This window comes from Brachyhypopomus gauderio, chromosome 11, assembly GCF_052324685.1.
Source record: "Brachyhypopomus gauderio isolate BG-103 chromosome 11, BGAUD_0.2, whole genome shotgun sequence".
NCBI classification, from domain to species: Eukaryota; Metazoa; Chordata; class Actinopteri; order Gymnotiformes; family Hypopomidae; genus Brachyhypopomus; species Brachyhypopomus gauderio.
Window position 1 is genome coordinate 24,412,571 of NC_135221.1, and position 13,944 is coordinate 24,426,514.

The following is a 13,944-nucleotide window of genomic DNA, read 5'->3' on the forward strand; positions in this document are numbered from 1 at the left end:
TAAACCTCTATTATCAACACATATTTTTTGCTGCATTTGTTTTCAAAAACTAAAATCAACAGCTAATGTTTTGCTGACAGAATAGCATTATTTAAAATTTTGTTCACATACCTATAAACAGTTATGAATAGTGACAGCTACTGTTAAGTATCGTGTACATTACATAGTCTAAAATAAAACATTAAACCATTTAGTAACTAGGTAAAATTTTCATTTCAGTAGCCTAGCTATATTTGCTGATGAGACAATGCTACTGCATTTCTCAGTAGCTATATCTGTTGTCTTTCAGTGTATGTGGATTCTTATTTGCTAAAACTGATGATTAGCCAAACGACAAACAAATGTTCGACAGCCTCCGTTTTTCTTTCATTTCACACACACAAACCACATGAACGCGAGCAAGTCGCGTGAACGAGTTTCACCTCGGAGAAATCTACTGCCCGACTTCCACTTGAATGCAGCATAACATCTAAACTAAAATGCTGTCTGAGGAATACAGAAATTATTGTGAGTGGGAAAGATTCACTTTTAATTAATGGTAAATCTCTTCATGTTTAAAGTTGTTTATGAGGGCAAATTGAGAGATAACAATTTTTGTTGACCACAGTTAATCGTTCAAAGTTTCAAGTCAAAGTTTATTTGTATAGCGCTTTTAACAACTCAAGTTGTCGCAAAGCAGCTTTACAGGATTTACAAGGTTAACAATACTATGGGTCCAGAACCCTAATGAGCAAGCCAAAGGCGACAGTGGCGAGGAAAAACTCCCTATGATGGTGGGGAATAGGAAGAAACCTCGGGAGAACCAAGACTCAAAAGGGAACCCATCCTCCATTGGGCGGCCCGTTAACACACAAATACACAAGTCACACATAATTCACACAATCAGACTAGGTAAAAGGTAGAATTGAAAGTTCTGGGTTTTGATATTGTCACTGTAAATGTCTGTTGATGAATGCCAGGCTTTCATTCCGTGTCGGAGCAGTGATGCTGGTATTGTAGGCTCCGACTGCAGTGTTACTCCCCAGGTGAACCCCGGTATCAGCACATCCACCGGCAGCCAGACCATCCCCCAGGTGCCTGCAGGTGCCTGTATCCAATCGTCTTGGGTAGAGCCATGCAAGAAGATAGATAATACAGACTGAGTGGACATGAATTTAAACCACCGTTGATTTAAATGTACGTAGTTCACGTGCCAGTGATCAGCATGTGGCTCCGGCAGACTAATCTATAGCAGCATAACTAAAGGGAGGGGTTCAGAGGTGACCACAGGCATGAGGGCTCACTGAGACATTGCTTTCCAAAACAGGCTTGACTAAACAGGTGAGTCTTAAATCTAGATTTAAAGATTGGAACTGTGTCAGAGTCTCGGATTGGAGCCGGAAGGCTATTCCATAATTGAGGGGCTTTAAAAGAGAAAGCTCTGCCTCCGGCTGTAGTTTTACTAATTTTTGGAACTACGAGAAATCCAGCATTTTGGGAGCGCAAAGGGCGAGATGGGTTGTAGTAATCAATGAGTTCACTCAGATATTGTGGGGCAAGACCATTTAACGCCTTATAGGTTAACAGGAGAACTTTAAATTCAATGCGATATTTAATCGGCAGCCAGTGTAGTGCGGCGAGAGTGGGACTAATATGATCGAATTTCCTAGCCTTGGTTAGGACTCTAGCTGCGGCATTTTGTACAAGTTGTAGCTTCTTTATGGACTGTTTAGAGCATCCAATTAGAAGACCATTACAGTAGTCCAATCTCGACGAGACAAAAGCATGAACTAGCTTCTCTGCATCAGCTAATGAAAGTTAGTGTCTCAGCTTGGCAATATTACGTAAATGGAAAAAGGCAGCCTTAGTGACATTGCATACATGTGTGTCAAATGAAAGATCAGAATCAATAGTGACACCTAAACATTTTGCAGTAGATTTTGGTGTTACTGAAAAACCATCTAGGGTAAGGGGAATATCAGCCCAATTGCTTCTAACAGCTTTAGGCCCAAGAATCAGTACCTCAGTCTTGTCAGAATTTAGTTTAAGAAAATTAGACGCCATCCAGTTTTTAATATCCTGGACGCAGTTCTCAATCTTGAGAGTTGTGGTGGTATCATCTGGATTAGAAGATATATACAACTGAGTATCATCTGCGTAGCAATGGAAGCTAATACCATGCCTACGAATGATAGTGCCCAGTGGTAGCATATATAATGAGAATAATATGGGGCCCAGTACAGATCCTTGTGGGACACCATACTTTACTTTAGAATGCTCAGAGCATTCGTTATTTACTAGCACAAATTGGTAACGATCTGTCAGGTAGGACCTGAACCAGGAGAGTGCTTGACCTCTTATGCCAATGAGTGTCTCCAGTCTATTAAGTAGAATATTATGATCAATGGTGTCAAAAGCAGCACTGAGGTCTAGCAGTATGAGAAACGAAATGTGTCCTTTATCAGAGGATATTAAGAGATCATTCAGTACTTTAGTTAGTGCTGTTTCAGTGCTGTGATGAGCTCTAAATCCAGACTGAAATAACTCTAAGACAGGGGTAATCAATTAAATCTTTCCGCGGTCCATTTTTGGCAGATAGCTCAGACCTTAGGTCCGGGTCCGCGGTGGCGAACGGAACGAAAGTTGTTGAGCGGGGGGGGTGGCGAACGTAACACTCAAATGGGTGGTGTGAACGTAACACTCGTCTGAAAATAAATTCTCCGGTTTAAAATATAGTCTCCCGTTAAAATTTTTTTGGCATTTGGGTCCGTATCCAGTTAATCAGGAATGTGATTGGGTCCGGACAGGACGGCGTTCGGGTCCGGATCCGGACCGCGGTCCGCCATTTGGTGATACCTGCTCTAAGACATGTTCTGTCTGTAAGAAGGAAGAGAGTTGTGAAGAAACTACTTTCTCTAAAATTTTGGATATGAATGACAGATTAGAAATTGGCCTATAGTTGGACAGTTTTTGGGGGTTAAGACCAGGTTTTTTAATTAGCGGCTTGATGACTGCAAGTTTAAATGAACTGGGAACGTAGCCCAGGCTCAGAGAATAATTTATTATAGTAAGCAACGGTTCTACATTGCTGTGCAGTAATTCTTTAAGTAGATGGGTTGGTACAGCATCTAGTATGCATGTGGAGGGTTTAGCAGATTTCACCAGTGAAATAAGCTCCTCACGACCAATTGGGGAGAAGGACTCTAACAGGGCATCAGAGCTGACCAGACAGCTGTCAAGGTGCATTGGCATGTTGACAGGCTCTGAGATAGCACTACTAATGTTTTCCCTAATTTTATCAATCTTATCATTAAAGAATTTCATAAAATTGTTACTGCTACACTCTAGTGGAATAAGATAATTGTTTTGTTCATGACTCCTCGTAAGGCTGGAAACAGTTTTAAAAAGGAGTCCTGAATTGTTTTTATGTTTTTCTATTAAGGCCGATAAGTATAAGGACTTTGCCATATGGAGGGCATGCTTATATTCAATAAGGCTGCTTTTCCATGATAGTCTATACACTTCTAACTTCATATTTCGCCATTTACGTTCCAGGATCCGCGCGGCTCGTTTGAGGCTACGCGTGTGCTCATTGTACCATGGCACTATTCTTCTCTCCGTGGCTCTCTTATATCGTAGTGGTGCAACTTTGTTTAAAGCTGTACGAAGGGAAGTCTCGATGTGCTCGGTGAAACGCTCTTGTCCTTCCGGAGCTACAAGTGGATCAGTGTTTGTCAGACCCGGTAAAATATCAGTGAGCGCGGCTATGGTGCTGGGTGTTATAGCTCGTTTAATTTGATAGCGGGGTGGCCGATGAACACAGTCAGTTAAACACAACTCATATGTTATGAGGCTGTGGTCAGAAACAGCCTCACTCTGAGGAAGAATTGCTAAACTGGATATGTCAATACCAAATGACAAGACCAAGTCTAAAGTATGACTACAGTTATGCGTAGGACCCACCACATTCTGAGTGATACCCATTGAATCAAGAATTGCTTGAAAATAAATGCTAAAAGAGTCACACCGATTTTCAAAATGGATATTAAAATCACCCACTATAATCACCTTATCGGCTGATAGCACTACATGAGACAGGAAGTCTGAAAACTCCTGCAAGAACTCAGAGTATGAACCAGGGGGGCCGTAAATAGTAATTAACATAAACGACTGTGACACTTTGTTGCTTGTTAAATTTGAAACATTTGATACAGTGAGGATGAGGTGTTCAAAAGAATTAAACTTGAAGCCAAATTTTTGAGAAATGCCTATATCAGTCATATATTGTGGCGACCCCACCTCCTCGACCATTTGGACGGGGGTTATGGACATATCTATAGCCAGAGGGAGAAGCTTCATTTAGGGCCATATAGTCGTCTGGTCGGGTCCAGGTTTCCGTCAAGCAAAGCATGCATAGATCATGATCGGTAATCATTTCATTAACAAGCAATGCTTTAGATGACAGGGATCTAATATTTAGTAGTCCTAGTTTCAGATTTAAGTCATTGTAGAGCTTTAAGCAAGATATTTACAAGATATATCGGTGTACAAATACTGTAGTCTATAATGTAAAGATAAATATATATTTATGATTATATTTTCATTGGTTAAGTCACTGTTTTTTTTATTTACCCATTGAAATGGTCACCTTGGATGTCATCAGAACAATTGCCCTCCCTGAGATATTTGTCATAGGCCGCCACTGAGATGAGCATGATGGAGATGACTGAAGAGGCTACGCTGGTGGATGGGAAATTTAAATATAAGAAACTTCCAGCTGGAAGTACAAACAAAAATAGTGTTATTTGCACTTTATGCAGGAAGGAGTTCGCTTATCACAGGAGCACTTCCACCCTTCGTTACCACCTCAACGCGAAACATGTTGGGGCTAACGCACAGGTCAGTAATGATAACTTAGCTGCTAAATGTATTCCTAGTACGATAGGGTGACTAAATGTCCGTATTTCCCGGGACATGTCCGTATTTCACATCCTGTCCCGGGGTTTTTTTAAGTGAGGAAATGTCCTGGTTCTTAAATGACCTTCATTGGACCATTAAGACTGGATTAAACTTTCGTGACTCCGCACACGTCGCCGCGAGCGGCAGAGGCGTTTATACATGACGCGTCACATTATTTGCAGTGTTGTTCGCTCTCTGTGGTCAAAGATAAAGGCTTACAAATTGCGTCAACTGATGCAAGTTACGAACTGCCGTCCAGAAAGACAATGTTGAAGAAAATCCAGCAGCTTTATGATGAGGAAAGGGAAGTAAAACAGGTTATTGTGAAGAGCGCTACAAATGTGGCTCTGATTGGGGATCACTGGACAGTGGTGGACAGTAACTAAGTAAATGTAATTCGTTACTGTACTTAAGTAACATTTCCATGTATCTGTACTTTACTCAAGTACTTTTATTTGGTAAGACTTTATACTTTTACTTCACTACATTTCAAAGCGAAAATTTGTACTTTTCACTTCGTTACATTTACAGAAACATCTCGTTCCTTTTTCATTTTTAAATAAACGTTTAATAAAATACCGAAAGGTAAAAGTGTACCATGTCACAGACTATAACCAATCAGCGCTCAGTAAGAGATTAAGATTTGTACGCTAAATGGCTGAGTATCTGACATGGCTGCGACAGATGTCTTCCCTCAACACCCCGGCCTTATTTAGCCGAAGTGTTTGTATTCCTCGAAAAGAAGAATTATTCGTATTCCTCCTCTGCATTCCGAAGAACACATCGCTGTCATCATTTAGGAACTCGCTGTCAAACTTGAAAAAACACATCAAAGTAAGTTCACCATTAGATTAGTAGGTTTATATACCCCTGTTAATTATATCACATTGAAGTACACTACATTTAACAGATGCTTTTATCCAAAGCAGTGTGCTAGTACCCGAATTGCAATCTGTGGAGATGCTAAGCGCCAGTTTAACACAGGAGACTCCCACATCAAACGTTAAAGCCGGGGACACATACACGCGAATTTGGCCAAGCGAAGCGAACTTTGCAATTTATTCCTATGAGGGAGGCGAAGGCAAGTAAATATGAGCGAAGCAAAATTATTAAAATTATTATTAAAATTATTATTATCAGGGTTGGGGGGCGGGGCGGCGGCATGTGTGTAAAATGTTGGCGGGGGGGGGGGGGGGGGGGTGGCGGCGAGTGTAAATTGTTGGACACAAATTAAGTATTATGTCGCGATCGATCGCCAGTGGTTGGCGCCACAGCGAACTAGTAACTCATTGAATCATAAATGTAGATCAGAGGAAAATAAACTAGATTTTTTTCAGTGTGAGAAATCGGATGTATGTGAAGTGTAGTGCGAGTGAAAATGGTCTCTGGTAAAGACAGTCAATGCGTGTGTCTCACGCTAGGACTGAAGTGGCCGGTTCGAAATTATTGTTCTGTTTGGTGGTGAATTATGTTTTAATATTAAACGGTTTGTCCACTTGTCTACCTTTCTAGTGTGAATTATTAATATGGATAAAGTTTGGAGATGAATGTTGTGAGGATAATATAGGCTAGTTTTGTGTATTTTGTGTTTGCTAGGCAAATGTAAGGCACTGTTTCCTGTTCACCTTTTGGTCGAGTAGGCCTAGGGGTTTTGATGTGACGCTAAGAAAAAAAAGGTTTTTACTTTTACTTTTAATACTTAAGTATTTTTGAAGGCAGATACTTTTGTACTTCTACTCAAGTAAAAAATTGAGGTGAATACTTTTACTTTTACTTGAGTAATATTCAATGCAAGGTAACTGTACTTTTACTCAAGTACATAATTGGTGTACTTCGTCCACCACTGTCACTGGACCTCTGTTAGCAACAAGAATGATCTTGGTGTGACAGCTCATATTATAGATGATGAATGCATGCAGAAGACCACTTCTAGGCACTATGGAGATGCCTGTGGCAGAGGGCTGGTAAATTAAAGAAAGTCTACCATCTAAAATGGTATTAAAAACATCTTCTGATTTACTTCAGTTCTTCTTATTCTTCCAATATCCTGAGCAAAACTCCCAAAATTAAACAACATTTTGGTCAGAATTTCCAGTGTTCTGACGGTTTGCTCCGTTTTCTGCACTCATCTATTGGTCTGTGTAGTAGACTGGTGGAAAAATAAACAAGATGTTGAAGTTTATGATTATGTTCATTGATTCTGTGGGGATGTGCCTTGGGGTAGATGCGACTCCATGACGGTATACACTCTGAAGAGATCAGGGTTCTCCCCGAAAAGATCAGGCTTGATTCCGAAGCAGACTTCACCCAAAATTTTTAATTAGTGCAACACACACACGTGTACATAACCCTCGGATCAGATAAAACATCAGTAAAACTTGTGCAATAAAAGTTTTGGCAATATGTCGGGGCACACTCGCCACTTGATAGATCTTCTGTTCGGCTTTTAAACAAGTAGCCCCGCCCCCAACCTTGTTAGGCTCTACCAACATCTTGGAGCGGGACCACATGTGTCGCCTGTTGGAACATCTACAATATACACAAACATGATAGTATGCTATTATTTGTTAAACATCACGTTCTGCATGATTATGACTTCCTGTCTTTTCCTGTCCTCCTCCTACAGGATCAGTAGGACCCGTCTCCCCCCTTCTGCTGCCGACCGTGGGCTCTACCGGCCAGCACCAGGGAAGCCTTGGAAGACAGCCCTCCTCCCCTGAGGACACAGGACATCTGGTGAGTTATTCCATCTACATACATGTGCATACTCATACACGCAGTCCAGGTGATGGGTCACGTCTCTGACCCCATTACACACACCCCCCCTTCAGCTAGTCACTCGGTAGAGGGACGTGAGAGGAATTCCGCAGGCACATTTTGAGTTCCCTTCCGGTACCGCACCTGAAACTTAAAAGGTTGTAGAGACAAATACCACCGGGTAATCCGTGCATTGGTGTCTTTCATCTTCTGCATCCACTGCAGTGCACAATGGTCAGTCTCTAAGATGAAATCAGACCCCATCAGGTAGTATTTCAGAGAATCGAGGGCCCACTTCACAGCTAGAGCCTCTTTCTCCACCGTTGAATAGTTCATCTCCCTTGGAAACAGCTTCCTACTAATAAAACAGAATTGGTCTCCGTGCATCAGCATCCCCTTGAAGCAGCACTGCCCCCAGGCCATGACCCGATGCATCTGTCTGGACCACGAACTGCTTCTCGAAGTCAGGGCTTCACAGAACTGGCTCTGCACACAAACACTGTTTGAGATCGTTAAAGGCAACATCACATTCCTCTGTCCATTTTACCTTTTGAGGCATGTCCTTTTTGGTCAAATTAGTCAGTGGTGCCGCTCTATTGGAGAAGTCTGGGAAAAATCTCCGGTACCAGCCAACAAGACCTAAAAAGGATCTCACCCGTCTCTTTGTGGTTGGAACTGGTGTTCTCCTGACCGCCTCCACCTTGTCAACCCGTGGACATATTACACCACCTCCTAGGACATAACCCAGGTATGAAACAGTATCTCTTGCTAGACAGCACTTAGATGGATTGACTGTCAGGCCTGCCTCAAGTCTCTCTGGAGTGAGACTTGAACCTGGACTGGGTGGCGAACATAATTTGTTGTTGGGGTGACACGTAACGTAATTTGTTGAGCGGGGGGGGGGGGGGGGGTAATTATTATTATATCGCGATCGATCAATCGCCTGTGGATGGCGCCAGAGCGAACTAGTAACTTTTTAGTCTTTGACGCTCAATGCGTGATACTCTGCAGGTATAGCAACTTGGCTAAAATATGTGCGTGAGAGCATTTAGTAGTGCATATCCAGTGTGTTTAACAAAGCCATGAAGCCGGGTTTGTTCACTAATATTAACGGGCATATGTCTTTCACTATGAACTCCATTACTGCCCGAGTTATTTCAGCGTGCCGCTTCCAATTATATCCATAAGGAGTTACACTTTCAAAAGGTTCGGTCAGTGAACCCTGTCTGCTGGACCGTGGTCAAGCTATCCGCGCTTTTGCAATTCATCCGTGCTTTAAATCTTATTGCGCCTATATGCATGATTTTACGGTATTTCGCTGCTCACCGCATACTAAGGCTGTATAAGCGCAGAGAAATACTTTGGCGTATTTGAAGAGGCAGCACTGGTCGTTGGCACTTTAGCCTTATAAATATCATACGAGGCTTTGTGGTGTTTTTTTAATGCTGAAGAAGGTTTGTAGTGTTACATCGCGTCATAGCAACAGTAGCAAGGCGCGTTTTGCAGGGTACCTGACGTTGAGCAGCATCTTTTTTAAAGCCAAAGTAATTTCACACAACTTATGTGTTGCCCCTCTTTGGTATTAAGCTGGAAACATACTTGCTGTTAACTACGCGTTCGCGTACGCATCATGGCTGCTTCGCGTATCCTGCGTCGGTTTGGCGCGTAGGTCTTGCACGTCCTCCAAAAGTTAACGCGACGCATACGCGAGGTGCAATACACACAAAACCGCTAGGGGCAGTGTAGCCGCTAACCAGCATCAAGATGGACACAACGATATGCAACGACACAAACTCGCCATTCTCACAACGTCTTTGATTTAACGGCCTTACATACCACCTACGAAGGGATCGCTGTCGTCGTTTTTTCTGCCGTGACCGTAAAATTACCCAAAAGCTAATCTCCTCGAGTGTTGCCATGTTTGCATCGTTAAAATACCGAAGCCCTTTCTACGTTCTTCCCTCTAGTGGACGTCTCCAGTTTCACGCGTTGCACATAGGCTAGTATTGTTGCACATAGGCAGCCGGTTGTGTACGCGAACGCATGGGCAAACAGCAAGTATGTTTCCACCTTTAGACTTTCAGTTGTCAGCTTCTGTCGAGCCTGAAGCCATTGTGCAACAAGTTAAAGTGCGCTGTGTTAACTTCACTTCTCCACCTCCCTGCCTCCTGCTCGGGTTTGCTCCGTTCGTCCTCGGCTCGGCTTGCTCCCAAGTCACGTGACCAGTTTAAATCGCAGCCTGTGCGATTAGAGAATCGCATATTAAAATATCGCGAGATTATCGCAAATGCAATTAATCGTTCAGCCCTACTTGAAAGGCAGTCAGTTCACGGACTGTATCGCTGAGTGGCACTTGCCAGTATCTCTTGCACAAGTCCAGTGTTGTACGAAATTTTGCTCTTCCTAGCTGTTCAATCAGTTAATCTGCTCTTGGCATGGGGTACGGATTGAAAGCAGACACGGCATTGAGCTTAGAGAGGTCTATGCAGAATCGTAGGCCCCCGTCTTTCTTGGGCACCAGCACCACAGGACTACACCACTCACTCTTTGACGGTTCTATCACCCCCAGCTCTAGCATACTTTGTACTTCCCTCATTAAGTCCAGAATCAGGCGTGCTGGCACTCTGCAATTCGTCTGTCTGAGTGGATCCGGTTTTCAGCAGGATGTTATGTTGCATGATGCTTGTTCTGCCCGGCTCGTCTTTAAAGAGGTTTGGTGGAATTATGCTCATAAGCTCTTCTTGTTGTTGAGTGTTGAGGTGTGACAGATCAAGAGGGGTACTGGCCTCTCCTATACTAGGAAAATACTGCTCTTCATGCTCTTCCTCCTCTCCCACTGCTCTCACCCATAACTGTTCCGCTGGCCCTCTCGCCACGCTCTTCCTCTGGTAACTACAAACACTTCTGCCATTTTTTGACTCGATGCTAATAAGTCTATCAAAATTGGTAAGTCTCTCCCCAGAACCACAGTATACGGTATTTGTTCTAGGATGCCGACATTCAATCGGTACATTTGCCCGTTTATTTCAATGTCAACCTCCGCTGTCGGGTAGGTTTGTTGCTTCCCATGTATACATTTCACTCTGAGCTTAGGCTCTCGTTTTATGTGAAGGTTTTGCACACATTTTGCCGACACCAATGTCTGACTAGCGCCTGTATCTATCAGGGCTTTAACCGTTTTGTTGTTTATTTTTACATCCACCAGACTCTCCTTCGTATCCGCTACCGGTTTAAAGCTATTCTCTCTTCTAGGGGAATAACACAACCGAGCTGAACTCTGCAATAATGGGCATACATTTATCTTATGTCCGAGTTGATTGCAATTGAAACATTTAAAGACTTTGTAAAAAAAGGTTTACAATCACGTTTCTGTCCCTCTCTGGCTTCCTATTGGTATCACGCCAATGCCTTTGCACGGCAGCTTTGCTACTCTGCCCATTTGGACCACCCCTAGCCATACCTTCAGGCCTACCTGGCTCAAAGCGGTGGCGTTGTTTGTTGGGATTCCCCAACTTGAACTCTCTGTCAGCCAGTCTCGCCGCCGCGAACGCTTCTGCCATTTCCACCGCCTCTTCTGCAGACGATGGGCTCCTCTCGACAATCCAGCGTCTTAACTCGGGACTCACCATGCTCAGGTATTGTTCCAAGATAATTGTTTCTCTGATCTCTACTTTCATTTTTTCATTTGGTATCATCCACTTTTCGTATAGCGACTTAAGCCTGGTGAATAGTTCCCTCGGAGTTTCGTCATCCTGGACCGTACAATCTCTGAACCTTTGGCGGTAGATCTCCTTATTTATTTTGTACTTCTTTAGGATTGCCTGTTTGATTTTACTATAGTCGCCTGTGTCGTCAGCGTCCATGGCGACGTAAGCTGCTCGGGCTTTGCCATCTAGCAGTGGGACTAGGTGTTGTTGTGCTACCACTCTTTCTTAGCACAGCGCATCCGTTTAATGCAAATAAGAACGTCACCAGTCTTGTGTCTTTTAATTATTTATTAAAGCTAATACAATCAAGCAATAATAATGGAATATTAAAAAGGGTACCCTGAGAGTACACAGAAGAGACACGCTAGTCATGTCATCGAGAGTGTAGCTCTGACATCTGCCCTCTTCTCCCTCAATATATACGCTCCTATGGCATCCCCCTTGTCAGGTAAAAGAGGTGAACATTTATCATGTCAAAACCTACAGCTGTTTCCCTTTTTCTGGAAGCGTGGTCTCTTGCTTGACCTTACCAAATCGGGACAGAGAGGACTCCTGTTTCACATTCCACTTTTAGCAAACTGCAAACACTCAGTTTTAGGAAAGGCACACCAGCACTTGCACAGATATTCTTAATAACAAACACTTGATCAATCTTAAGAACAAACAACTTGATCAATAAAGTAATGTAAACAAAACATAAAGTAATTAATATATGATTAATACTTTAAGGCCAATCTACTTAAATAGATTACATAATACTCGAGTATTGTAGTTTAAATATATCTTAGCATGTTTTCACACATCAAATCCTTAACAGTGTATGGCCCAGCTTCCTATCGGCCACTTAGATGCCTGAGCCATCTGCTCGAACGTAGTCATCAAATGTTCTATATCATCTGTATCTTTGAGCATTGGCATTCTTGGAGTTGGCCATATCACGCTCGTGCAAGGTTGATGCTGGTGCGGGAATTCTGAAACTCCTCTCCGTCCTCCGCCGGCAGTATAAGAATTTGGGACTATGTCACTTCGTACAACGCACCACTTTCCCCGGCTACATGTCCGCTTTCAATGTGCCTTCTTTGCCCTTCTTCCTGTATCGGATTGAACTGATGCTGCATTGTGCGCCACCGTTGTAAATTTTTTGCTGTTTCACTTCGCATGTGCTCATCTTTAGCCCTCTGGTCCGTGATGAAACTTTGTAGCATACTGCATACATGCTCAATGTCTTTGCCTGAGTCGCTTGGCGTTATCTCCACTTGTCGACTCACCATATCGTCCTCCTCCGTCCTTGGGTTATTCTGGTCTGTGCTGTGCACTACAGGAGGTCTCTTTGGAGCCATCCTTTCAATAACGGGGTTGTCTTGAATTTGTTACTTGTACGAGCCGTCTCCTGCTCCTTACTTCTACAAACTTACAAGACTTCTTCGCTGCCACCATTTGTGGGGATGTGCCTTGGGGTAGACGCGACTCCACGACGGTATACACTCTGAAGAGACCAGGGTTCTCCCCGAAAAGATCAGGCTTGATTCCGAAGCAGACTTCACCCAAAATTTTTAATTAGTGCAACACACACGTGTACATAACCCTCGGATCAGATAAAACATCAGTAAAACTTGTGCAATAAAAGTTTTGGTAATATGTCGGGGCACACTCTCAAAACTGAACTGCAGGCTGTAAGATTGGAGCTGACGAACTTTAAAATGGCGACGCACGTCGAAATTGATCAAGTGAAAACCACCGTTAAAGAAATGGAGGGTGGATTATCAATCTGGACTGATGAAGTGGTCGCTTTACAAGCAGCTGTAACACGCCTGCGCTAAAGCAATGGACTATGTAAGGAATAAAGTTCTCCCGGTTACTGAAGACTGAAGGTTTGCTTTATAAATAAGGACATTCATGAAAGACTGAAGTGGGGTCATAAACATTTTACGTAGACTATATGTTCCTATATAATGCAGTATGTTTTGCTATTACTGTCATATATATTTTCGTTTGGACTATGACCGATTAACACTTCATGTTCTTTAATAATTATGTATAGCGCAGTTATATTTGAAGATTATTTTAATATGTTTGTTGATTGAAAACTTTCTCAGAAGTTTGGTGGGATGTACTGGAGTGGTGTATCCCATCCATAAATGTGTGGATTTGTTTTTGATAGGTTTAGGTTTAACGCTGTTTTTGTTTGTTTTAGCGTTAATTGAGGGTGCTTACCAGGCATTATCTATTCATCTATTCTCTGTTTTGATTCAATTTACCAGATGTTAGTTTCACTTTATATACTTATTTTTTTCCATGCATACCCATTAATCCTAAGCAGCCCCGTCGACAGGGGGGGTCTGTTGTCCCGGGCCCCAGGGCCAGGGGGGCCCATCAAAGGGCCCATCAATTTATTTTTTATTTAAAGTCTATAATTTTTTTAATAATCTTGAAATCTTTCATTAATATAAAATTCTGTACTCAAAATAAACTCAATGGCTAAAATATATGTTTTTTTTTACCTATCTGCATATTTTCCATTAAGTGCATACACCCCCGCCTC

At 42.6% G+C, this 13,944-nt stretch overlaps 1 long non-coding RNA gene across 1 annotated transcript in view; it reads right to left on the bottom strand.

The window, feature by feature from the left end:
• Window positions 1–369: 369 nt before the first annotated feature.
• Window positions 370–13,944, bottom strand: part of LOC143527702 (uncharacterized) — a 67,955-nt gene continuing 54,380 nt past the window's right edge. The window contains exon 3 of the long non-coding RNA XR_013134237.1: window positions 370–1,101. This is a non-coding gene — a long non-coding RNA (uncharacterized LOC143527702). The remainder of the gene's footprint in view (window positions 1,102–13,944) is intronic.